Below are 25187 nucleotides of genomic sequence, written 5' to 3'. Positions count from 1 at the left end.
AGCATGTGGATTGGAGGACATTCAAAGTGAGTTTTGGAATGGACTAAGTAGCAGTCTTTGGATAGATATGGCGATTAGCCAGGATGGGCAGGGATGGTGTCCCTAGCCTCTGTTTGCCAGAAGCTAGGAATGGGCGACAGGGGATGGATCACTTGATGATTCCCTGTTCCGTTCATTCCCTCTGGGGCACCTGACATTGGCCACTCTCAGCAGACAGGGTACTGGGCTAGATGGACCTTTGGTCTGACCCAGTCTGGCTGTTCTGATGTTCTTATGTCTACACTGCAAATGGGGTGGTGTGACTGCAACACACACAATCATAGAATGGTAGGACTGGAAGGGACCTGGAGAGGTCTTCTAGTCCAGTCCCCTGCACTCAAAGTAGGACTAAATATTATCTAGCACATGTCAACATACCCAATCTAGCTAGCTGCATGGGGTAGCCCCGCTCACTAAGGACCCTGTGTACACACTTGAGCAGCCACACTGCCCTTGTGCCTGGCTTCACCACTGCTATTGTTGTTCAAACTAGCTTTGATTTAGCTTGATCGAAGCAAGCTTGGGTATGTCTACATGAACTGCTGTCTCACCTCCTGATTGCAGGAGAGCCCATGTAATGTTGGGTTGGTACAGTGTACTTTTGTTCTTGCTAAACGATGGAGTAAGATTGTGTGGTATTGCATTTTTCCAATTGTGTCTGATAGGAATAGGATGGGGGCTCATGTGATGATGGGCTGTTATAGTAATTCTTTGTTCTTCTTCAATGGTGAAATAACCACCCTCACAATTCACTGCATAACTAGTCTGTTTAACTGTAAGGGTCATTAACCAATGAATGACTTACCCAGAGTTGTGGTAGATTCTCCATCAAATGGTCGTTTTTAAAGTCAAGACTGGAAGTTTTTCTAAAAGACATGCTCGAGTTCAATCACAGCAATTGGACATGAAGTAGTAATTAATTCAGGGAATTCAGATCAGATGACCACAATGGCCCCTTCTGGCTTTAAAATCTGTGAATAATTGGGTCAGTTCAAATTAGCAGCTCTGGAAAAAACAGACACACACATTGGATTTGGGAAAGAGGGAGAGAACACAGCAAGAAAGGACAGAAGTAACATTTCTACGAGAAAGCACAGTGTAGATTTCTCCTCTGTTAACAGTCTGCAGCAACTCTGAGAACAAAATGGCTGCTGCCATCTGCAGACAAACCTAGTTCCTAGCATTTTAAAAGAGAAGTACATTGAAAAGTTTGGCATCACAGTTTCAAGATAAGTTCCCCACACTAACAAAGTCAATTTGAGAGGTGGGAGTGCATTCCTGCACCAGTATAATTGTTATTCTCAGTAGTTACTGCATTGCTGTGGTTGACATGTGCAGATAATTCTTTTGTGTGAAATGTGGAATATTTTCACTCCGTAGTGGCTTGAAATAGCACAGAAGAACAGAGAAATAATTATGATTTTTGGTTGGGTGGCTAGGACTGAATCTAAATCTGCACAAGTAGCTACTCTTAAAGCCCCTCTTCTGACTTTATAACTTAGAGGGGCCACGTTTTTTTTAGCACTATGTGACGACAAAGGTATAAACCTGTGGCAGCCTTGAAACATAAAGAGGCATAATGTGGCTAGCTGGTTAAGCTGGGTATGACCCACGAGAGGTCTTCAAAACTTTCTTCTCACTTATAAAATGGTTGCAGTCAGCTGTGACCAACTCTGGCAAAATTTAAAAAAAAAACCCAATTCTTCTCCACATTACTCACCATCAGCTGTGTAAAACCCATGATCGGGGCTGCTGATGCCAGTGCCATTGTTACAGATGGGAGCATTTTGCTGAGTTTGGCTCGTGTTGAGCCTCGGACTTCTATAAATTTGAACGTATCCTTCTGTCTAGACACTTGCATGGCTCTCATCCCCTAACATTTGGTTGCCTTTGTCTTTGGAAAAGACAGCAGGTCACCCGTCCCATGAACTTTACAGGCAGCTATCAACAATGTACGTTCTTAATAGAACGTAAGTTGTAGGAGATCTGAAATGGGATAGCCCCAAAGTTCCCCAAGTCCTTTGATTTACGTGCTGTAATAAATGGGAAAATTACTGCAATAAGAGGTAGGACATGCAGTACACAAGTATTTAAGACGGAGCTGGCCAGGCTATAATTGACGGCTCTGATTGTTAAGACTAAGTGAGAAAAGTGTGATGGAATCATTGACTATTATGACGGTGATAAGCAGAGCGTTTTTAATATTGTAACAAACATTATCCATAAGAAGAACTGGGGGCTTTAGTGAAATAAGCAGATGGACGTTACAGGAATAAGGGCAGAAATAAACGTTGAATGGTTGAGAATGTCTGAACAAACAATAAACATCTCTTAAAATATATTCCTGATGGACAGAGGGTAAAAGAGAAAAAGTATCCACTGGGTAATGAAAATGCCATTGAAGGGAAGGAAGCAGCATATTTGTTAATCAGTTAAATTGCTTCTGTCTTTCCAAGCAGGGAAGAGGTGGCAGGGCTGCCTAAGCCAGGGATTGTATTTTATTGGTATCGTAAGGGAGGAGTTCAATAGTTTGCAGATACCATGGAAATAGCTGTGAAAAGATTAAGTAGTGGCCTATTTTTTTTAGAAGTGCTCTCAAGATTAGCCAGACCCTCAAAGACAGGAAAGTGGCCAGAAGATGAGACCATCGGTCATATTTTTTTAAAAAGCCTTTGAGATACTTCAAATTGTTTTATTACTTAGAGAAACATCTTCCTGGGACATTCCTGGCATCGAATCGAAATGAAGAAATTGTGCGTGTGTGTGTGTGTGGGGGGGGGGGAATGAACATTTTTTTTTAGGTTGTGGAGCTAAGCACTCATCAGTTGGGAAATGCCAAAATGTAGGTGGTTTGTGAACCCTTCCATAGGATCCATGAGAGAGGCTGTTTGCTTGATCTCTAAAAAGCAACAGAGGGTCCTGTGGCATCTTTGAGACTAACAGAAGTACTGGGAGCATAAGCTTTCGTGGGTAAGAACCTCACTTCTTGGCACTAGATGTCAGAAGGTGTGTAGAAAACAAAGCCGGGGCTGCAGGCAGAGCAAGGATGAGTTTGTGGTTAAGGCCGAACAGGAAGGCTTAGCTCTGTCTCTGCATCTGCCACAGTCTTCTAGTGTGATGCTTTGATGCTAAGCAAGTCGCATATAAAACCAGTGTAGTGTGGAGGAGAATTGGGCCCATTTGTTTGTGTATATTCTGGTGGAAGACTAAATATGCAGCTTTGAAAAATCCTAATGAAACAAGTGTCATATAACCTAAGTACATTATTAGGTCCTTGTTATCAGTCAGCACCAATTTGACTGTGAATCAGGCATTAACACTGCATTATTAAATACAATCAATGATCATCCATGTAGCTGTTTGTTAGCATCAAGCAGATGAAAACAAACAAGTCTGGGATTGAAGAGAGAGGGAAGGAAGGAATATAGAACACAGCTGGGGAGAACATGTGACAAACCTTAATCACACTGAAAATCAGCCCCACTTCAGGTTCAGTCAGTGTGCTTTAGCTGGCAGTGGGATATCTGAATCAGCAGGCTTTTGATCCACCGTGGTAGAGAAGAGACAGAAATTAGTTATTATAAGTATAAAGAGAAGACTTTTTTGAGGTTCCTGGACACAGACACCCTGTAGTTCTCCTGGCTCTCTCACTCTTGTAGAAATATACACGCATATACAGTAATATTTTGCCTTGGGCACAGTCCCCTGCAGCATTACAATGGGGAGAATCATGTTCAGCTGTTGCGCACAGGAAATTCGGTGCTGCTTGGAATGTGAAAGGAAATCTTTACAGCTTCAGTTCCACTAAGAGACGGGAACTGCCCTGCCTGTCAAAGTGGGAGGGATTGCCAGCCGCAAGAGCCAGAGTGCTTGGTAATTGGTGGGTTAGCGTTTTCTTTTGATCTATGGATCACTGATGTTTAGAGGGATGCAGATGTACTACACCCAATGCATGTGGCAACAGAAGGTTTCATTAGCATTGTCCCAATGTATTCCTATGATACCTTGACTGCAGAGGGGATATTCTAAGGCAGGGGTTCTCAAACTTCGTTGCACCGTGACCCCCTTCTGACAACAAAAATGACTACACGACCCCAGGATGAGGGACCGAAGCCTGAGCCTCCCCAAACCCCACGGGGGGTCAAAGCTGAACCCCAAGGGCTTCAGTCCCAGGCAAGGGCTTGTAATCAGCCCTAATGCCCAGGGCTGAAGACCTCGGGCTTCATCTTTGACAGTGGGTGGTGGGGCTCAGGCTTTGGCTTCAGCCTCAAGCCCCAGCAAGTTTAAGCCAGCCCTGGCGACCCCATTAAACGGGGTCACAACCCACTTTGGGGTCCCGACCCACAGTTTGAGAACCGCTGTTCTAAGGAAATAGGCATAATAAAAATACACAGTAACTCTGTGACTTTGAAAGACCTACTTGATTGTAGTTTTATTATTTTGAAAGAGCACTACTATTCCTATTAGGTATGTAGGTAACCTTCATTGTCCCAGTTAAATTAGGATAATCGCTTTGCCTGTCCAGTGTCCAAGTCCGCAAAGTAGTCTGAAGTATGAAATTGGTCTTGGACTGAAATGCACACAGCTGGAAATGTTGGTATTTGCAAACAGCAAGACGTTTGGGTGCTTGTGTGTCCACTGGATATTTTGATACCTGTCCTGCTACTGGCCTGTAGGGGACATAACCATTTTTTCTATTATTCCCAATATAAATGATATTGACAACATCACTTAGCACATCCAAAGTGTTTACATCTTCAGAACACTGTGGAACAACCAAGACCCTATTCATGAGAGAGCTGACCCCGTTATGGTCCTTTCTTTCCTCATGTCGTCTCTCTTCTTCAAATCTGAGATGTTTGAACTTTCGAAAGAACCCTCTTGGTGTCTAACCTAAGATATTAGTGAACCTGGCACCTGTGACTTTTATGGCTATGAATTCACAGATCATCAGCTGAAACCTCAGATTTCTTTAACTAAATTAGGGTGACCAGATCACAACAGTAAAATATTGGGACACATTAGGGTGCCAGCAGCTCCACCCCCACTCACACCTTCCACCACTGTGTCCCTCCTCATCCCCCCCCCCCCCCCCCGCTGCTGGCTTGCTACATCCCTCCTCAGACCCCCACCAACTGCTCACATCCTCACCCCCCCACCACTCACCTCCTCATTCCCCCGACAGACACCTCCCCCCCGCTCGCCTCCTCACCCCTCCACCTGCTGCTCGCCGCCTCATCTGAATATCAGGACAAATGGCATCCCAATCATACATCAGTCGGGATGCAGGGCAAAGGGTTAAATGTCGGGACAGTCCCGTTTTATTGGGACAGCTGGTCACCCTAAAGTAGATACGCCTTTTGGACTGGAGATTACGGTGTTCCCAAACTTTGGCTGCAAAACTTTCCCAACCGGCTACAACACCCAGTCGTATGATTCAGCCTCGGTGAATATCATCAGTGCTAATTTCATACACTCTACCTCATGGTCAGAGTGAAGCAAGTAAAAAGAAAAAACACTAACAAGTTTACTGCCTTTATATATAGTGTCCAGTTTAGACTAACGTTTATCTGCCAAAGGACGTTACCAGTAAATATTATTTTAAAATGGCTGTGTGTGTATATATGTGCTGCTAATTCCGGGGTGATATTCACCCCAGCAGAAGTTCATGCATCATTTGAATCTCAATTAAGCCTTCTTTTCGATACCTAAGTGGGCCTTAAGTAGCACAAAAGCCTTGCATTAACCCGCTGCAAAGTGGTGAATTTCACTCTGTTTACTTGGTTTCATGCTCTTACTAGTCAATTTCATATCGAGGTGTGCACTGCACACAGCAAAAAGTAGAAACAGCTGATGAAAAATGCCCCGATAAGGAGAGCTGCATTGTATGCTTACAAAAAATATACCACCCAGTTGGCTATTCATCTAAGCAATGCTCTACATAAATTCTTCTGTTGTTTATAAATAATCTGTAAAATGCCATGCAGTTATGGTAGGGATGACTTAATTGAATTCCTTTTACATCACTTTAAGAAGCCCAGTATAAAGGCACATCCCTGCCCCCCTACAGAGGTTACCTCAGAACCCCAGCGCTGCTGGTAGAGTTGGTCAGGGTGCATGTGCTGTTACAGGGGTGAAGCAGATAGCTGGAGCGTTACCAATTAAAGAGAGAGAACTGCTCCTGTGTAGTGCTGGATGGACCATGGAAAAGTCAATCCACCAATATTTGCTTGTAGTTTGTAATGAGTTCCCTTTGGCCTTTCTCGCGTGTCTTATTTCAGATATTTGAGGGATGGAGTTTAGTGATGAATTTGAGAGCTGAGTGTGAGAGTATTCAAGGTGGTGAACGTCAAACTAATGCAATCTGGTGTCCTCATCAGAAATGAACGGGTTCTTAAACAGATAGATGGGACTGTGATTGGTTCCTCCTGGGGTGCTACCTGGAACTGGGGTACCATTGATCCCCCCAGACCCACCAGCCTGGGCTCCCTCTCATACTGTACTGCTGTGACAAGCTACAAAGCCCTCCAGCCTACATACAGGTAGGGACATACCCAGCTGCAGTTAGAAGCAGACTCGCTGACCAGCCCCTCAGGCACGCACTCCTACTGGAGTATAAACCCCAAATTATACCATCTTGCGCTGCACAGGGAACTGTACAGAGTAAGCTCATAAAATTCACCCCCTCCCTCAATGTGGAGCAGAATATGCAACAGCCTTTTGCCCGTGAGTTATGGTTTACACACACTGGTTTAGATAAAGCAAACACAAGTTTATTAACTACAAAGGGTAGATTTTAAGTGATTATAAGTGATAGCAAACAGATCAAAGCAGATTACTTCAGTAAATAAACAAAAACTGCAAACTAATTTAATATCCTGAATAGATTGGCTATGAATAGCAGATTCTCATCCTTAGAGACGATACAAGCAGGCTGCAGATTCTTAAGGGGCAAGATGCTCTTGATTTACAGCTTGGAATCCCAGGTGTTTCATTCACAGGCTAAAAATCCCTTTAGCCTGGGTCCAGCACTTCCTCCATTTCAGTCTTTGTTCCTCAGGTGTTTCCAGGAGTCGTCTTGTGTGGGGAGCGAAGAACCCCAGCTGAGGTCACTGCCTGCCTTCCATAGCTTTTGCATATGGCGGGAACCCTTTGTTCCCAAAGCTTGGTTCCCCGGTCGGTCTGTGGAAAAATACGGACATCCCAAAATGGAGTCTAGAGACATGTGGTCACATCACATGTCGTCGTAGAGTCACAGCAGCCATTACTCGGAGGCTGTCTGTAGCATTCTCAGGGACACTCCCCAGGTGGGAGATGAGCGTCTCCTAAGGCCTGTTGTTTTTTCCTAATGGCCCATTGCCCTGAATAGGCCCTTCCCCACCCACAATCTAGACTGACAGCATCTTGTCCAGCGGGAGTTACCCAGGTGTAACTACATTAAAATACAGGTACATAGTCAATATTCATAACTTCAGATAAAAAAATGATACATGCATACAACTAGGATAATCATATTTGGCAAATCATAACCTTTCCAATGACATCTCACATGACCTGTCTCGCATAAAATACATTATAATTGTCATAATCATATCATAATAATATCACTGTGAAGAATATGGGGTGCAGTGTCACAGGGACACTCTCTCCTAACTTAACAGAACACAGTAGAGTAAGCCTGCAGCAATTTCTTGCCTGTCAGCTACCAGGTTAGGGCTTTTGGAAGAGGCTGATATCACCAACTCAGTGGAAGTGGAGGGTAGCCAGCACTTTGCACAATCCAGCCTCTCATCTTTATTTTTTAAATAATTCTAGAAGTTGTTTTTGAATTTGTGTGTGTGCGTGCGCGCGCATGTATATTATGATGAAGGAAAGACTTTAATTAGGATATGTTCTCCTGGATCATAGAATACCACATGGCTGTAAAAATGTTGTTAGAATTCATCTGTGGGCAGCGTGTTTAGACAGAACTCTCTTCAGGCGGAGAAGCAAATGCATGTTTTGCCAGGAATGCAAAATATTCTCCCTAACAGGAAACAATCTATCAGCCATTGGCCTATCCTTACATCACATCTTATAAAGTTATTAACATGTCTTTCCTTTAATTCAAATACCCTTTTCCACCATGAAAATAAATAGTTTGGTTGAATAATAATAAAACTACAATAATTATAGAGACAGTTTTATTCTGCTGCACAGATCTGTATGGTAGATATCCGCTCTCATATTCTGCTCTCTAAATATGCATGAGTGAAAGCTGCATGAATTAGGAGAGTGAAATATCAGTCCATGCAGAAACAGAGCAGGGGAAATGTAAGATGGTTGAGCCCTGCTTTATTTTATACCTTCCTGTTGGTTGTTTTTCCTGCCGCAGTCCCACCCTTCCGCTATCCGTGCATGTAAATTTCACTTAGTTACCTAAGCATAACGAACGCAATGATTTGTCATCTCTGAATCTGGCCAGATGTTTTTAAATCACACTATAGAAAACATCAGGAGGGGAGGAGAGCTTATTAATGATGATAAGGTTGGATATTAGGAAACACTATTTCACGAGGAGGGTGGTGAAGCACTGGAATGTGTTACCTAGGGAGGTGGTGGAGTCTCCTTCCTTGGAGGTTTTTAAGGCCCGGCTTGACAAAGCCCTGGCTGGGATGATTTAATTGGGAATTGGTCCTGCTTTGAGCAGGGGGTTGGACTAGATGACCTCTTGAGGTCCCCTCCAACCCTGATATTCTATGATTCTATGATGTGACCTCCTATTTAATAATACAAGGGTGGCGCTGGTTTGAACTTGGTTGACTAAGTTGAGTAGCATATGAATATATATCATATTAATAATATGTACTGAGTGCCCCATATACATATATTAGTATGTATTAAGCACCAATAACATTAAACACAAATGTTGTAACAGTAATATAACTTAAACTGGCCTATACTATAATCCTCTTCACTTGTGCTAAGTATCTCATAACTCCTTGAATTTGCTGAAGTAAGCATTTGGCATAAGCGGGTAAGAAATTTGTCAAAATCAAAATACATTCGTTCCCTGTCTTAGTACAAGCTAAGGAAGTACCTTCACGGACCAGTACCTGGAATGCTAGTATCCAAAACAAAGATAAGGAAGGAACAGAACAACAGGTTAGGGAACTGGAACAAACTGATGCGCTGGATTTTAGAGACATGTAAAGAAATGTATACGTTGTAACAGTCATATAAATAATACCAGCTGAAATGTGTAACCTGAGGAGCGCACCTTATGCATAAGGTGAGTGAAACATCACTACATGGGTCGGCTCCTTGGAGATTGGTATCATGTAGAACCTTTTTCCTGTACCATATTAATAAACCTGACTGACATTGGTTATGTGGTCTCTTGAATATATTTCATAATGAACCAAAGTGCGGTCAAGCAATTGACTATGCAATTTATCAACAACTCTCACTAAGTTTAATAACTACATGCATCTACACTTAGTAAGTCTTAGTGCACTCCTGAGTTTGTAATTAGCAAGCTGGGATGCTTTAGGTAGAGATCTTGCATTGCAAAATTCAGCACAGATAAATACAGGAGGAGGAAACAGCATAGCCAGTCCTGGGCTTATAGAATGGGAATTCCAAAATAGCTTATGGGAGTTAGGAGGCCAATTTTCAATGAGATTTGGGTGCCTAACTCTCAGGCACCTTTGAAGGTTCCAGTCATGTGTAGGTAATGTGGGGTAGGAGACTCCACTCTTGCCCTTCCACTCTTGCCCTTCCCCAATCAATAGGTTGATTCTTTTTATAGTTTGTATTACAAGAAAAATGTATTATTTTTTTCCTCAGAATCAGCTGGTATGTTTTGGATGGCGATAAATGGGATTTTATGTAGTTCTGTTAAATGTTCCTTCGGCGTGTTTGTATGTGCCTCTTCCTTTAGGGAGATTAGCATAGTATTTCACAAATGGTCAGCATCACTTCCTGCACAGAAATATGTTCGCATTGCTTCTGGAAATTTCAGTTCTGGAACCTTTTGCCCGAGTCTAATAGATTCCCAGCTCTACACAGACACTCGAGCACTGAGGCATGGGACACCTTACCGGTTGGCAGAGACATCTCTTGTTTTACAGTAGGTTTACGACATACTCTGCTGAAAATATTTTGCATGTTACATTAGTGATCTGTAAGAAGAGGAAAAAATGATTTGACCCTTGCAGTAATTTGTCTTAATTTTGGTACAGTAAATATCTGCTATCACTAAGCTGATGCAGCTGCTAGCTGAGCTCCGAAGAAGAATGACTAGGAAACAATTAAACTGGCCCGTTACTTGGAAAGTCCGAGACTTTGATTTGGAATCCTAATTTGTATTTATAGCTAATGCAAAACTCACCTTTCCAAGACTGTGAAACCAATTAAGCCTTTCTCTCGCTCCCCATTCCTAGCACAATTACCGCGTACACACTGTAACTTGCGGCAATGAGTAAACGAAATTCAATTTGAAATTGAGTGTGCATAGTGATCTGTAACTTGGGAGCTGTTTCCTGCCTGCCTTCCCTCCCCAGCCTGACAACCAGTTTTACTACCCAGCAGGGAATAGAATGATCACTCATTTACGGCTGCAGTCATCTCCCTGTTACAGCATTAGGAAGGAATGAGCACCAAAAGCCATTATAATTAAGATCTCTTTGGAACTGACAGTAGAAATAGATGGCATGTGGAGCTGGTGCGCTGTGGCTCAGCTGTCACTGGAAAATTACAGAGGCTGACAATCATATTTTGAAAGCAGCAGCGCTAAGTGATGGATATCCACCTTGTGCTAGGGAACGAAGGGGAATGTGGGCTGGTATGACAGGAACATTTTCTCACACATTCTGTCTGGAGGAGAGCCCTCGTAATGGGCTTGAACTCACCCATAATGCAAGGTTGTGCTCTTGTTTGGATTCTAAATCCCACAATGTAACCCGCTTGGTAAAGGAGATGTCTCCGCAGTGCAACAAACGCCTGTCGCCAAAAGCAAATCCCATGATGACTGATGGCTCGCTGAAGATGTCAGGCCTATCTCACGTGGCTCAAATTAACATCTGCTCCCAGGAGCTGGAGAAGGGCTACAAAATGAAATCTCCATTAACCACAGTTACACCCCAGGAGTGGAACAAATGTGATATCATTCCCTAAAGTCTCCCAAGAGGGGAAATGCTTCCAGAAATGACATCATAATTGTGTTGGCCAGTCCGTAGTCCCAGTGCTACAGTATCCTTCCTGGAAGCACTAATTTCAGATCTGGCACTTGGAGACACATTCTCGTGGATGGATGAAAAGTAGTGGCATGATCATCAAAATGCCTGCCTTGTTAAAGTACCGTCAGGCATCCCCATGGCAGGGAGAAAGAGAGTCGTTCCACTGCAGCTGTCTATATAGTTAACACACCAGAAGCTTTAGCTTCTCATATTACATTACAGTACCCCGAGTTCTCTATTCATTGCACATTGTTAGAGGCATGGTATGAGTGGATGCCTAGAAGCCATGAACTTCTGCATTCATATCCTGGTTCTAACACTGGATCTTAAGTAAGTGGTGTAACTTCCCTGGGCTCTACTCCCCATGACCTCCCCTCAGCCTGCAGGAACAAGCAACTGATGATACAACTCACTGGTGGTGGTGCCTGGAGTCCATGTTCCCACTCAGAAGGGAGACTGTGACTGGCCTTTGTTCAGGGATACAAAGACTGGTGGGAAGAATCAAGTCATAAGAAACATAAGAACAGCTATACTGGGTCAGACTAATGGTCCATCCGGCCCAGCATCCTGTCTTCCAACAGTGGTCAATGCCAGGTGCTTCAAGGGGGAATGAACATAACAGGGCAATTATCAAGTGATCCACCCCATGTCATCCAGTCCCAGCATCTGCAGTCAGGCATAGCTATCTGGGCTAATAGCCATTGGTGGACCTATCCTCCATGAATTTATCTAATTCTTTTTTGAACCCAGTTATACTTTTGGCCTTCACAACATCCTATGGCAAAGAGTTCCACAGGTTGACTGTGTTATGTGTTATGTGAAGAAGTACTTCCTTTTGTTTGTTTTAAACCTGATGCCTATTAATTTCATTGGGTGACCCCTGGTTCTTGTGTTACGTGAACACTTAGGTAAATAACACTTCCCTATTCACTTTTTCCACACCAGTCATAATTTTATAGACCTCTCTCATATCTATCAAGTCTCTTTTGCACCCGTGCCAGGGCACCATAATCTAGCTCTAGAGCTCTATAAATTCCTTCATTGTTTAGAGCCAGATTTTACCACCTTTACTCACCGTGGGTCTGACCTTATTCCACTAGCAACCCCAATGAAATAACAAGGTCGGAATTTGAATTGGAATCCTCAGGTTGGAGCCTCAGCTCGTGTAAATCAGCGCTAACGGGGTTGACTTCAATGGCTCTCCATTGATTTATAGTAGGTCCATCGGCTGTGTAGACAACTAATGAAAAACTGGCCTTTGAAATCTATATGGTAAGGTGCTCATGGGGCATGGTTCTGTTCAAGGTGAGGAAGGGACCTCTATGTGTAGAGCTCCTTACCTGAGTTCTAGCAATTGCCGTCTCTGCTAACAGTTCTAGACACATGCAGTATTAGTGATGGGGAACACCTGAATTCAAACACCGCTGACCTTTGAGGATGTGTGGAACCAGAGCTAGATTGGGCCGATCTCTAATATGTCCAGCTTTCAGTGGTGAAAAGAGAAATAGGTGCCACTCTGATCATCAGAACGAGAGTGTGTTCTAGCCCAGGGGCCTACAGAATCAACCCCTCATTTTCTGCTGGGAAGAAAGTGGCCTTCTGACTCCAGGAAACACAGGTGCTGGTAACCATTCCCACTTGCAAGAGCAGAACAGCATGTTCCCGTCAGGCGTCATGACATTAAAGTGATGCATGTATTTTTGTGCATCATCCGTCTGATGCCGAGAGAACATTAGGCATCTGCTTATCTGATTCATCTTTGAACTTTTGCAGTTGTCTGTTACTTTAAATGCTGACAGCCTGTAATTGCTGATCATCTACCTCTACAATGGAGATATGCCAGAAAGCCTGAAATACTCAGACTACCAGTAAAGGAGTGGCACCTAACCGTTTGCCGATAAGGTGGTACGTTAAGACCTGCAGGTCTTTGTTCCTGAGAAATTTTGTTGTCCAATAATGATATATAGTTTCTGATAGCATGAGATGTTTCCCCATTATTTCACAATATTAAGAGCCTACTCCTCTCCCCTGGATAACAAATACCAAGCTGTGGTTCTTTAATTGTGGAGTGAGTTACTGATTTACTGCCTGTGTGAACAGCTTGCTTAACTAGTTGTCCACGTTCAGTGTCTGGAGCTTGGCTTCTCTATCCGCTCTTACATCTAAAATATATTTCATGGTTTGCAAGTGCTGTGCTAACATGTGTTACCTTCCCTTCTGTCACCAGCAGGACACGCCGCCTGGATCAAATGAAAACACGTATTGTCCTTCACTTTTAGCACAAATGTGTTAGACATGGTGTGTCTGACCTAACATGCTTTTTGGAGGTCAGTTGCTATCCCCGTAGAGCAACATCTGAGAGGCAGTGTGATCCGGTGGATAGGGCAGTCAGGAGATGTGGGTTCTATTTCTGGCTATGTACTGACCTGCAGTCTGATCTTGGGAAAGTCACTTCCCGTCTCTGCGCCTTTGTTTTCCCACCTACCCTTGATCTGGTTAGATGGTGAGCTCGTTGGGACAGAGCTGACCATGCAGTGCCCAGCACAAGGGCCCTGATCCTGGTTGGAGTCCTTCAGGCACCACAACAATTCAAGTAATGATGACAGTTTGGTGGGAAACCTGCTCCTCCCCTCGCTCCTAGCCGGTGCTATAGATGGGAAGGCTTTGGACCAGGTTCACGTGCAAAGTTGATGAGAGGATATATTTCAGTAAGTCTAATTCAGTGGTCCTCACATTCACACTGACGTCACTGTGGTGTGATTCAATGTTACTAGAACAAGCTGTAATGAAACACAACTAAAGAAAGTTGGCTTGGTAGTTGCTAACTGGCCGTTCTGCAGCTCTCTCTGTTTCTTTCTGTAGGTAGAATTGTTTCCTTCTCCTCCCTTGAGTATGCGTCTATCAAAATAAACTCCTAAGACCTGTTTTTCAGAGCAGCCGGGAATTTGCACCTCCACAGTCTTTGACTGGAGCAGTAGGTGCTCTGCCACTCTGAAAATCGGGCCGTAATACTTGCCTTCACTTCTCGTAGGCTGCATGTACACTACGAGCTAGGGATGTACACACATTCGGGCTAGATCTCATTGGGCTAGTGCAGGGCTGGCCAACCTGTGGCTCCGGAGCCACGTGTGGCTCTTCAGAAGTTAATCTGCGGCTCCTTGTAAAGGCACTGACTCCGGGGCTGGAGCTACAGGCGCCAACTTTCCAACGTGCCGGGGGGTGCTCACTGCTCACCCCCTGGCTCTGCCACAGGCCCTGTCCCCACTCCACCCCTTCCCGTGCCCTCCCCCTCCCCTGAGCCTGCCATGCCCTCGCTCTCACACCCCCCCCCAGAGCCTCCTGCACGCCACAAAACAGTTGATTGGGAGGTGCAGGGAGGGAGGAGACGGCGCTGATCGGCGGGGCTGCTGGTGGGTAGCAGGCTCTGGGAGCGGGGCAGCTGATGGGGGGCTGCTGACGTATTCCTGTGGCTCTTTGGCAATGTCCATTGGTAAATTCTGGCTCCTTCTCAGGCTCAGGTTGGCCCCTCCAGGCTAGCATGACTGTAAATAACGAGGTAGCTGCAGTAGCATGGGTAGTGGCAGCAGCGGCCTAGTTTAGCCATGCCATGTATGTACCATTCTGAAACCGGTGGCTATCTACTCCTCACCTCCGCTGCCGCTACCCGGGCTACCACGGCTACGCTGCTATTTGTACTCACGTTAGCTCAATGGGAGCTAGCACACGCATGTGTACACAAGCAGGGGAATCCCATCCTTAGCTCACAGCGTGGCGTTAGCCTCCGTCACCTGCCCCTCTGTACCACTGCCCGGATCGCAAGCCGTGCGGAATAACCGCACTTGCCGAGAACAGTACCTGCTCTGCACCACTCTCGAATTTTGAAGCAAACTTTTTATTAACACCCTTCATTCATTCATCCGTGAAAGGGTTTTAGGGCCGCTCCCACAAGAATGCAAATGAGTTTGGTTTGAAAAGTGAGTGGATAGAGCAAAACTCCTCCATTTCTTACAGGCTCTCCCTAGAGGGGCGTTGTCAGCTTGCATGGGTGACCAGGGCTACTGTCTGTAGCAGCTTGCAAGAGGTTATCCTAGACTGAAACCTTGCACTGGGAACTTAAGCGGGCACGACAAGAGCAGGAGAGGAACAAAAGGACTGTGAGCCGTACTCTGGGGTTTTTTATTCTTTGGTATCTATTCATCTCACTCTAATACTGGACTGTGAAAGGGATTCCCATAGAAAGAGGAAACCCTTGTTATTCCCCCACCTGTAAACTTAACCTTTTTTGTGGTCACAAAGCTCCAACCAATTAAAAGCTTCATTTCTGCTCAGCTCCAATGTCTAATGGCCTGGCCAGCCACCTTCCCCTGGCCCTTCCACAGTCAGGACAGTGCTACTGGTGGCGAGGAAAGAAAAAAATGAAATCCCCTCCTGGCGAAACTCTCACTAGTGCGGTAGGTAAGTTGGGACGATCTTAGCAACTCCAGAATAGTTTTGCATTCCAGTATGTCTCTTAGTATATTGCCAAACGCCTTTGACAGGAACATAAAAATTATATTTAGAGAGAGGCCAGATGGTTCAGTGGAACTTCAGATAACAGCTGATGAACCAGAGCTTGTGGGCAGAGCAGGTAGACGTTTGCTTATATTGGTTTTTAGCCGTTACAGCAACTGAGGTCATCCGTTTGCTATCTACATTTTTCATGGGCAGCCAGCATTAAGGCTATTTTTCGAAATGTCTGATGTTGCGTCTCATTGCAATGGGTCGCATCGGGTTACTTTTTGCCACATACTTCAGTGATATCATATGTTATTTAAAGAAACAGCGCTTGGTACATTATCCTTCCCCTGCATATAACATAATATGCTACAAAACACCCATCCGTTTGTTTTTATATGTCTGGTTTTTTTTAATAAAAATAAGAAAAATAAATGCTTTACAAAGTATTCAAGTGGAATTTACAGTGCATGGAATTTATAGGAAAGGAACATATAAAATCTATCGATCTGGGATCCATTTTGACATCTGGTATTTTCCGTTCTCATGGGTACACTGATAAGTACACTTCATGGTATGTTTGTAAAGCTTTCAAGCACCCATTTTTAACTGAGACGCAATGGGTGGCACTTTCACTGGCTTATTCCAGAGTGCTTAGACCTGGAGAGCAGCCTCAAGATGTAACTCAGAAGGCTCCTGAGTTAGTTGACATATTTGTCTGTGTCTTTTTAAACCCATGGTTCAAATGCCCCATCAGAGCCACGTATTCCTCCCCTGCACAGAAAGGAATCACCTGAGTGATAGGGAGGTGTGCTGGCACATAACAGGGACATTTAATTTGCTAAGGAACAAATGGGTGGGTCGGCACAGCTCGTAAGCCTGGATACCTAACAACTAAGTGCTGGCTTCAGGTGAGGCCATCTCAGAGGGCTGTTGGCAGTTAAAGGGCTGATGAACATTCATCTGTACACCTGTTTATGTGTTTAGCTCAACAGATTTTCCACACATGTAGGTATCTCTTGGAATTCACCGCAAAATTTGGCCATGTCTTTGGACACATGTGGAGTCTCATCTAGGGTCATCCAAATATGCATCTCTGGAAACTTGTCTAATTAAATTAATAGGTGAGCTTTAAGTCCAATAGTCTTTGAACTCGGCCTTTTGTAGGCCTCAATCCTTCATTTTTGATCTCTGTGGAAGGATCATACTTGCAGGATCAAGGCCTTAATTAGGATATGAGGCACTGTTGCCTGAGGATATTTTAGAGAAAAACTCCCAGGATGTAAAAAATATTTAAGGGGAGATGGTCCTGTTCTTAATAACTGAAGTTCTCACAAGGAGTCAGTCCCTAGAAACTATTGCCCCTGACGATGGATTTCCCCGTCGCTTCGATGGATGAGTGTTCAGCTGGTATTGACTTGAATTCTGGATTTATTTGTTTTTCTGGCTTCTCACCTGGGAAGCAAAGTCCAATCTTGGATTTGCAAATGCAGTCGCATGTCTTGCAAGTATAGTCATTGCTGGGGGCAGAGTTTGAGGCATTTGGCCTTACCACATGCTCTCTTCTGCAGAGACCTCACACACTACTCCTCCAAAGTGCACATGGGCTCATGGCACAGACCTCTCCCTCTGGGTCCATCCAGTGCAACATGATTCCAAGTTTTAGTGTCTATCTTGCGTGCTTTGAGGTTGGCCTGCAAGGTGTGTCTATATCTGAGCATGGGTCGAGGATTAAAGCTGGTTCCCTTGCTCAGCTGGCTGTAGGGCATCGCCTTCAGTGTCCTGGAAACCTCCATGCAGACCATGTTTCTGACCCAATGAAGTAAAGCCCTGATGAGCGTGCTCTCGATGCCAGGCATTGGGCACCTCTCAAGGACTTCAGTGTTGGGGATCCTGTCCTGCCCCTTAGTGTTGCAGCTGGACTGTAGGCAGCGAATATGGAAGCTCTCCAGCTGTTTGATGTGGCGTCAGTAGGGCGGCTGTGTCTTGCAGCCGTGGGGGAGGGGAGTAAGTACAACAACATGGCAGATTTTAAGCTTGGATGTGAGGCAGACTCCACGCTCCCTACAGAGCCAGTGGGTGAGCCTGCCAAATACCAAGGTGGCCTTTGCCAGGTGCTGGACGATCTCCTCATCCAATATGGTGTTGCTGTAAAGTATGCTACCCAGGGAGCAGAATTTCCCGAGGAGTGGAGGGGTGTGTTGTCAGTTGTGATGATGGGATCACAGTACTCATGATACTGGTGTTTCGGTTCTGGCTGGTAAATGATCTCCATCTTTTTCAGGCTGATTGTGAAACCAAAGCGTATTGAGGCATAATAACTTAATAAGTAAAGTTCTCCAAAGCAGTCAGTCCCTAGAATCTATTACCCCTCGGTATTAAATAATTTATGCCATATTAATTCAATGCTGGTCTGGTTAAATTTTGTTGAGGTTTTAATTTAAATAGCAAGGGAGTACCATAATGTATCAACAACTTACACAATAATTTGAATCACTAACTTTATATTGCTGTACTAAATACTTCCCTCACAATTAATTGAATCTCTTCCCTACAGAGTGGTAATTTGGAAGAAAGATTACCAGCTCTACTATATTGCATGTGCATTATCTAAATATGCGAAATCATTTTCTCTATAATTTTAATTTAATTTGAGTGATTAATCAGTTACTTGGCTGCAATTATTTGCTTTTAGACATCTCAGATAGGAAAACACAGCAGAGAGACAATTAGGAAAACAAGTGTTTTGTAAATTAACCAGCGCATCTTACAATTCACAGTACAGGACAAGAAGGTGTTTATTGATTTAAGCTAATAGCAACCAAGCTACCAAAAGACACTGATAATTAGGTCTGGCCAGAAAACAAAATTTCCATTTAGCGAAAAATTTTGAGATTTCGACATTTTTCCCATTCCGATGCAGAACAAAACCGACACCTTTCAAAATGTTTTGTGAAAAAATGAGACTGAGAGAGCGAGGGCTGTCACCCCAGAATAGGTGCTAACCTGGAGGTTCGGTCACTCATGTGGGATGCCCAGGTTCAAATCCCTGCTCTACCTGATTCAAACCCAGTTCCTTGAATCTACAGTGTCACCTAGGTCTCAGAGATGTGCCCTGACAACCAGGCTATTGGTTCTCATTCTCGTTCTGGTTTTGATGGAAATTCCATCCTGAAACCTTCGTGACGAAAGTTTTGTCAAAACCGATATGCTTCCACATATGATTTTGATGAATCAGTATTTTCTGAAAGTTCTTAACCAGGTCTACTGATACTAATCAATGGGTGAACCTTGACATTTGGAGACACTGTTAAGATAAGCATCCAAAACGTTAGAAGCTTATGCAATGCTTATCTAGACCCCTTATAACTGGAAAATGCATGAGATATTTTTTCTTATGCAATTTCCTGTGGCTCCTGGATTTGGCCTGATGTGGTGATGTGACCGAGGTGATAGAGTATGAGGTTCTAATTCTGGCACTTGTATGTGGCCTTGGGCAACTCCCCTAATAAAAAGGAGATGGTGATATTTATCATATTAATGGCTGTAGAGTGTTTTTATCAATGGTTCTCTGTCAAACTGGGGGAGAGGGGGAAAGTATCTAGTAGAATCCCACAGAGATCAGTCCTGGGTCTGGTACTATTCAGCATTTTTATTGTGACTTGGATAACGGAGTGGAGAGAGTGCTTATAAAATTGTGGGCAACACAGAGCTGGGAGGGGATGTAAGCACTGTGGAGGCCAGGATTAGAATTCAAAACAGCCTTGATACGTTGGAGAATTGGTCTGAAATCAATTTTTTGGTGCTGACTTCCCTCAGGAAAAAGGGGTGCTGGGCAGTTGTGTGGGGGGACTGTGAGGGGGGCGCTAGTGGGGGTACTGGGAATAGGGATTTGAGGGCCAGATCTCTGGCAGGGTGGAAGTACTGCTGAAAAGGATCTGGGGGTTATAGTGAATCACAAACTGAATAGTTGCGGAAAAGGCTAATATTGGTCAGGGGTGCGTTAACAGGAGTTGCTGTATGTCAGACACAGGAGACAATTGTCCTGCTCTACTCAGCACTGGTGAGTCCTCAGCTGGAGAACTGCAAATTCTGGGCATCTTTGGGAAAGATGTGAACAACTTGGAGGGACTCCAGAGGAGCAACCAAAATGATCAAGGTTTAGAAAACCTGACGTATGAGGAAACTGGGCATGTTTAGTCTTGAGCAAAGAAGACTGAGGGGGGACCTGAGAACTGTCTGCAAATGTGTTAAGGGCTGTTACAGGGAGCTCTCCATGTCCACTGACGGTAGTAATCTGCGGCAAGGGAGATTTAAGTTCGATATTAGGACAAACTTTCCGATGATAAGGATGGTTAAGCTCTGGAACAGGCTTCCAGGGAGGTTGTGGCATCACCATTAATGGAGGTTTTTGAGAACAGGTTGGACAAACACTTGCCAGGCCTGGTCTAGATGAACTTGGTCCTGCCTCAGTGCAGAGGACTGGACTTGATGACTCCTTGAGGTCACTTCCAGCCCTGCATTTCTATGATTCTATGGTTGTTGCTAGTGACTGGGCCATCAAATAATGCATCAACCTCCTGTCTCATTGCTTTGTTGCTTTTCTTTTGGGATTTATCTCTATTGGCCACAATTCTGCCATGCACTTCAGCATATACATAACTTGAACTGCATAGGTAGTCACATTGAATTTATCTGGACTACTCCAGATACTCCAAGTACGTTGATTCTTCAATTCCAAGGCCAGAAGGAACCATTGTGATTATTTAGTCCGACCTCCTATATAACACAGGCCATAGAACTTCCACAAAATAATTCTTTTTGAACTAGAGATATATTTTAGAAAAACATCCAGTCTTTACTTAAAAATTTGCAGTGATGGACAATACACCAAACCTCTTGATAAATTGTTCCGATGGTTAATTACTCTCACTGTTAAAAACGTATGCTTTATTTCCAGCTTGAGTTTGTCTAGCTTCAACTTCCAACCACTGGATCACATCCTACCTTTCTCTGCTAGATTGAAGAGCCCACTATCAAACACTTGATTATAAACTATAATCATGCCCCCCTTAACCTTCTCTCTCTTAAGCTAAATAGGTTGGTCTCTTTGAATCTATCACTACAAGACATGTTTTTAAATCCCTTAATTGTTCTTGTGGCTCTTGTCTGAACCCTCTCCAATTTATCAGCATCTTTCTTGAATTGTGGACGCCAGAACTGGACACAGTATCCCAGCAGGGGTCTCACCAGTGCCAAATACAGAAGTGAAATAACCTCTCTGCTCCTACTTGAGATTCCCCTGTTTATGCATCTCAGGATTGCATTAGCCCTTTTGGCCACAGCATTACACTGGGAGCGCATGTTCAGCTGAATCTACCAGGACCCCCAAATCTTTTTCAGAGTCTCTGCTTCCCAGGATAGAGTCCCCCATCTTGTAAGTATGGCCTGCATTCTTTGTGCCTAGATGTACACATTTACATATTAAAACACATATTGTTTGTTTGCACCCAGTTTGCCAAGTGATCCATATTGCTCTGGACCAACATCCTGTCCTCTTCATTATTTACCAGTCCCTCACTTTATGTGTCATCTGCAAACTTGATCTGTGATGATTTTATGTTTTCTTCCAGGTCATTTGATGCTAAGTGTTAAATAGTGTAAGGCCAAGAACCAATCCCTGCAAGACCTCACCAGAAACACACCTGCTCGATAATTATTCCCCATTTACAATTACATTTTGAGACCTAGTTTTTAATCCATTTAATATGTGCCATTTTATATCTTTATAGTTTTTTAATCAAAATGTCACGTGGTACCAAGTCAGATGTCTTACCGAAATCTATTACATCAACACTGTTATCTTTATCAACCAAACTTGTAATCTCATTAAAAAAAAAAAGATACTAAGTTAGTTTGACAGGATCTATTTTCCATAAACCTATGTTGATGGGCATTAAATGAAGGAGGTACTGCTGTGTTTTGCTGAACTGAGACCAGCTGGGAACACAGTCCAGCTGGGAATCCTGGCAAAGTGATGTTCTCCAGCTATCACTGTAACTAACCTACTACAACTGTACTTTAAAACCCCCAAACTTTAACTATGTATCCCTTGAACAATTCATCTCATGGGCCATTCCACTATTTTATAGCTCTGAAATGGTTTTGATGCTGACTCTAGTTCCAGCGATGTCAATGTGGCGTTCATTGTTTCCCTCATGTGTCTCTATTATTCCAGGAAAAGGTTCATGTCAAGAGAAGTTCATGGACTGGAAGTGAGGACCACCCGCTTTCACTTCTTCTGCTTCCAAGGGCTGTCAGATTTCTCTTTCCCATTTCACAGCTCACTTTTTCTTTCTCCTCTGCATGTGGATTTTGTGGGATGGCTGCAGTGAGAACTTAGATGATCCTCCAAGATTTGAGAATACTACATGTTGTGTTTGCTCCTTCATCTTGTTATTATTTTAGAGCCCAATCCAAAGCCCACTGAAAGCAATGGAAAGACCCCCACTGATTTCAATGGAATTATGATCAGGGTCTGAAGTAGCCTTGATGTTTACCAGTGCTCATTGGACAAACCTCTCAGTGCATGTAAATCAGTGTAGCTTTGTCGAAGTCAATGGAGCTATGTTGATTTACCCCAGCTCAGAATCTAGCCCACTGTTTCCATTATTGCTGTCCTTGCAGTTGTTGTTGGACCAAAGTGGCTTTAGGTGGCCTCACTTGCCTTGTGCTTGGGTAATGGATGGTTCAGCAGATACTGTCCAGATCAGAGTAGCAGCCGTGTTAGTCTGTATCCGCAAAAAGAACAGGAGTACTTGTGGCACCTTAGAGACTAACAAATTTATTAGAGCATAAGCTTTCGTGGACTACAGCCCACTAACAAATTTATTAGAGCATAAGCTTTCATGGACTACAGCCCACTTCTTCGGAGAAGTGGGCTGTAGTCCACGAAAGCTTATGCTCTAATAAATTTGTTAGTCTCTAAGGTGCCACAAGTACTCCTGTTCTTTTTGTCCAGATCAGTGTTAAAAAAAAAAAAAATCTGCCAGACGTTTAACTTTGATCCTGATTCAGATTTTACACGTGTGTAACTCCACAGTCATTCCTGATTTACACCACTTCATGCTACATGGACTCACCAGCTCTCCAGGAAGAGTGACACTGTCTGAAAATACTTGCAATTCCATTGTTTCTTTTAGCCTTTGCAGAGTGATTTAATCCCCTCTAGGCACATATTTTGTTGCCTTGTGCCATACTTTGCTTCTTGAGGATTTGCCCCTAAAAAGACACCTCCAGAGATGTACCTTCAAATGTGGGTCTCATGGCGGAGGGTACTTGTTTCTCCTGGTAGTATATTTCTCTAATTCAGGTGTGCCTGGTGAATGAGAAGAACCGGTGGGATCCAGGGTAGCGTTCTGTCATTGTTTAAGAATAATACTAAGCACTGATAGGGACTGTCAGGCCAGGACAATGAGCTTTGAAGAAGAGACTTTGCTGGCTTTAGACTACGCACACTAAAAAATAAGTCGAAATGTGTGTAAACTGCAAATGACACATGTCATATTGGACTGGAGCTCGCTTGCTGTGTTTTTGGGGAAGCATCTCTGTGTGAAGGTCTGTGACCCACAGGCCTGTATACTTTCTATATACTTTCTATAAACCCACCTTCCCATTCAAATCATTTGTGTAGCCTTTGTTAAAATATCACCTTCTTGGGATCTCTTCTTTGAAAATGCTGCCCTGTATTTTAGGTCTGGTGGGTCCCTCTCCCACTTTGTCAAGTTTCTGTAACCAACCTTCCCGTGGGCTCAGATCACTGTGGCTGTGACAAGTAGGTGACACTGTTATGTAAAGCAATCCCTTGGGCCGGATCCAAAGCCCTGATTGGCCAGATCCAGCCCGCGGGCTGTAGTTTGCCCACCCCTGCACTACAGCATGAGCTAAAGGCCAACTGGCTCTTAACTGAGGCTGCAGAGCAGACTCATTTAACTCTCTCTCTAAGCGGTCTCGGTGCCACTAGATGGGACAGAACACCCCACCCAGGAGGTGTGTGGGTTACACATGCAGGTGGTGGTTACCAAATAATGCAGCAGGGACGTAGCTGAGGCTGGGCGTTTCAAAGTCCAAGAAGATAACTGCTTTCTTTACTTCCAGGATGTTGTGTGGATTGGAAGGGGGGCGCGGGGTGAGATGCTTTCCAGGCACCCTGTGTTCTAAGGTTGTAGCTCAGCTGAAACAAAAGCAGCAGACACCCCCGTTTCAGATCCGGGCTGGAGCACTGAGCAAAGACAGATGTTTCTCCCATCTTGCAGCTCGTCAGCGTGAAGCAGCTGTTTCTTTCAGCCAGTAGTCGTGTCAGCGGTAGGAGGAAACAGACGCACGTTTAGGTCATGGTGAGCACCAGTAGAACGGCGCAAGATTTATGGCTAAGCCTTCCATTTGGAATGCCTTTGAGGTCAAGATTTCTTAATAACATATGGGTCCCTACAGATAATTTCTTAAACTGAGTTCTAAGCCCTGTGCTTGTTTCTTGGTGACTGCCTGGTGCTGTGACAGGGACCTGGAGTGGTCCTGAGAATCTCCTAGTGCTGGGGAGGCAGAAGAAAGTGTGAAACTTTTGGAAAACCCACAATGAGGGAAAACCAATGGGGTCCCTTCTACACATACACATGCACACACACAGCGTCTGTAGTATTCAACTCGCCTCTGAAATCAAGACAATGCAGCCTCCCCCCATCCCTTGTCTGTGTCACACAGGGCTCAAATAAGCAACACCGACATTCAAGATGCACTTCTTCCTACAGGCATCACGCCAACACAAACAGAGCCGTGTGTGTATCCAGTGCACATATGCAAAATTCCCCTCTTTCCTTTCACAATGTACTTACTTGTTGTCATTTTCCCATAAGGATTCTCTGCCTTTAATTATTTATGCGGGATTCTTCACTTACCCACTGCAACTGCAGAGAGCACTTGTGTCAAAGGTTTTAAATCTGATTCACTTTGGCCGCTAAGACAGACGGGAGATAATTGGCTCTTCTAAAGTTACAGTTAGATTTGTAGCAGCTCTGCAGCATGCTGGCGATAGGCAGAGCAGTGCATGCCACTGGCTATATAAGCAGTGACGCCTTCTGCAAATCATGTTGGAATAGGCAGCTCCTTTGTACATGATCTTAGCGATGACAAGTGTCACTAACCTGAGCTTGCCTTCAGAGAGCAGGCAGGGTTTTAGCTGTTGCTGTCATGTGGCCAAACCCCACACGGTGAAGGCAGGCTCACGCTTAGGCTCCGGAAGCCTAGCATGGCATCGTATGCACGGCTGTTGTTGCAAGGGAAGACTGGGTCTGAATTTCTCATTTGGGAGGCGCGGTTTGTCAATGTTTGGGTGAAGATGTGACATCATGACCTGAAACCTGTGCTTCTTTGCACCCC

General features: G+C 44.2%; 1 long non-coding RNA gene across 1 annotated transcript; it reads right to left on the bottom strand.

Annotated features, from left to right (window-relative positions):
* Positions 1-6833: 6833 nt before the first annotated feature.
* LOC135973832 (uncharacterized) lies at positions 6834-24751 on the bottom strand. The gene is made up of 3 exons (XR_010590871.1): positions 24644-24751; positions 10932-11126; positions 6834-10202 (listed from the first exon to the last, which is right to left on the bottom strand). It is a non-coding gene; the product is annotated as an uncharacterized LOC135973832 (long non-coding RNA).
* Positions 24752-25187: the final 436 nt, after the last annotated feature.

Source organism: Chrysemys picta, chromosome 10 (genome assembly GCF_011386835.1).
Source record: "Chrysemys picta bellii isolate R12L10 chromosome 10, ASM1138683v2, whole genome shotgun sequence".
Lineage (NCBI taxonomy): Eukaryota > Metazoa > Chordata > Testudines > Emydidae > Chrysemys > Chrysemys picta.
The sequence above is the reverse complement of the archived record's forward strand: the minus strand, read 5'-3'. Positions and strand labels throughout refer to the sequence as shown.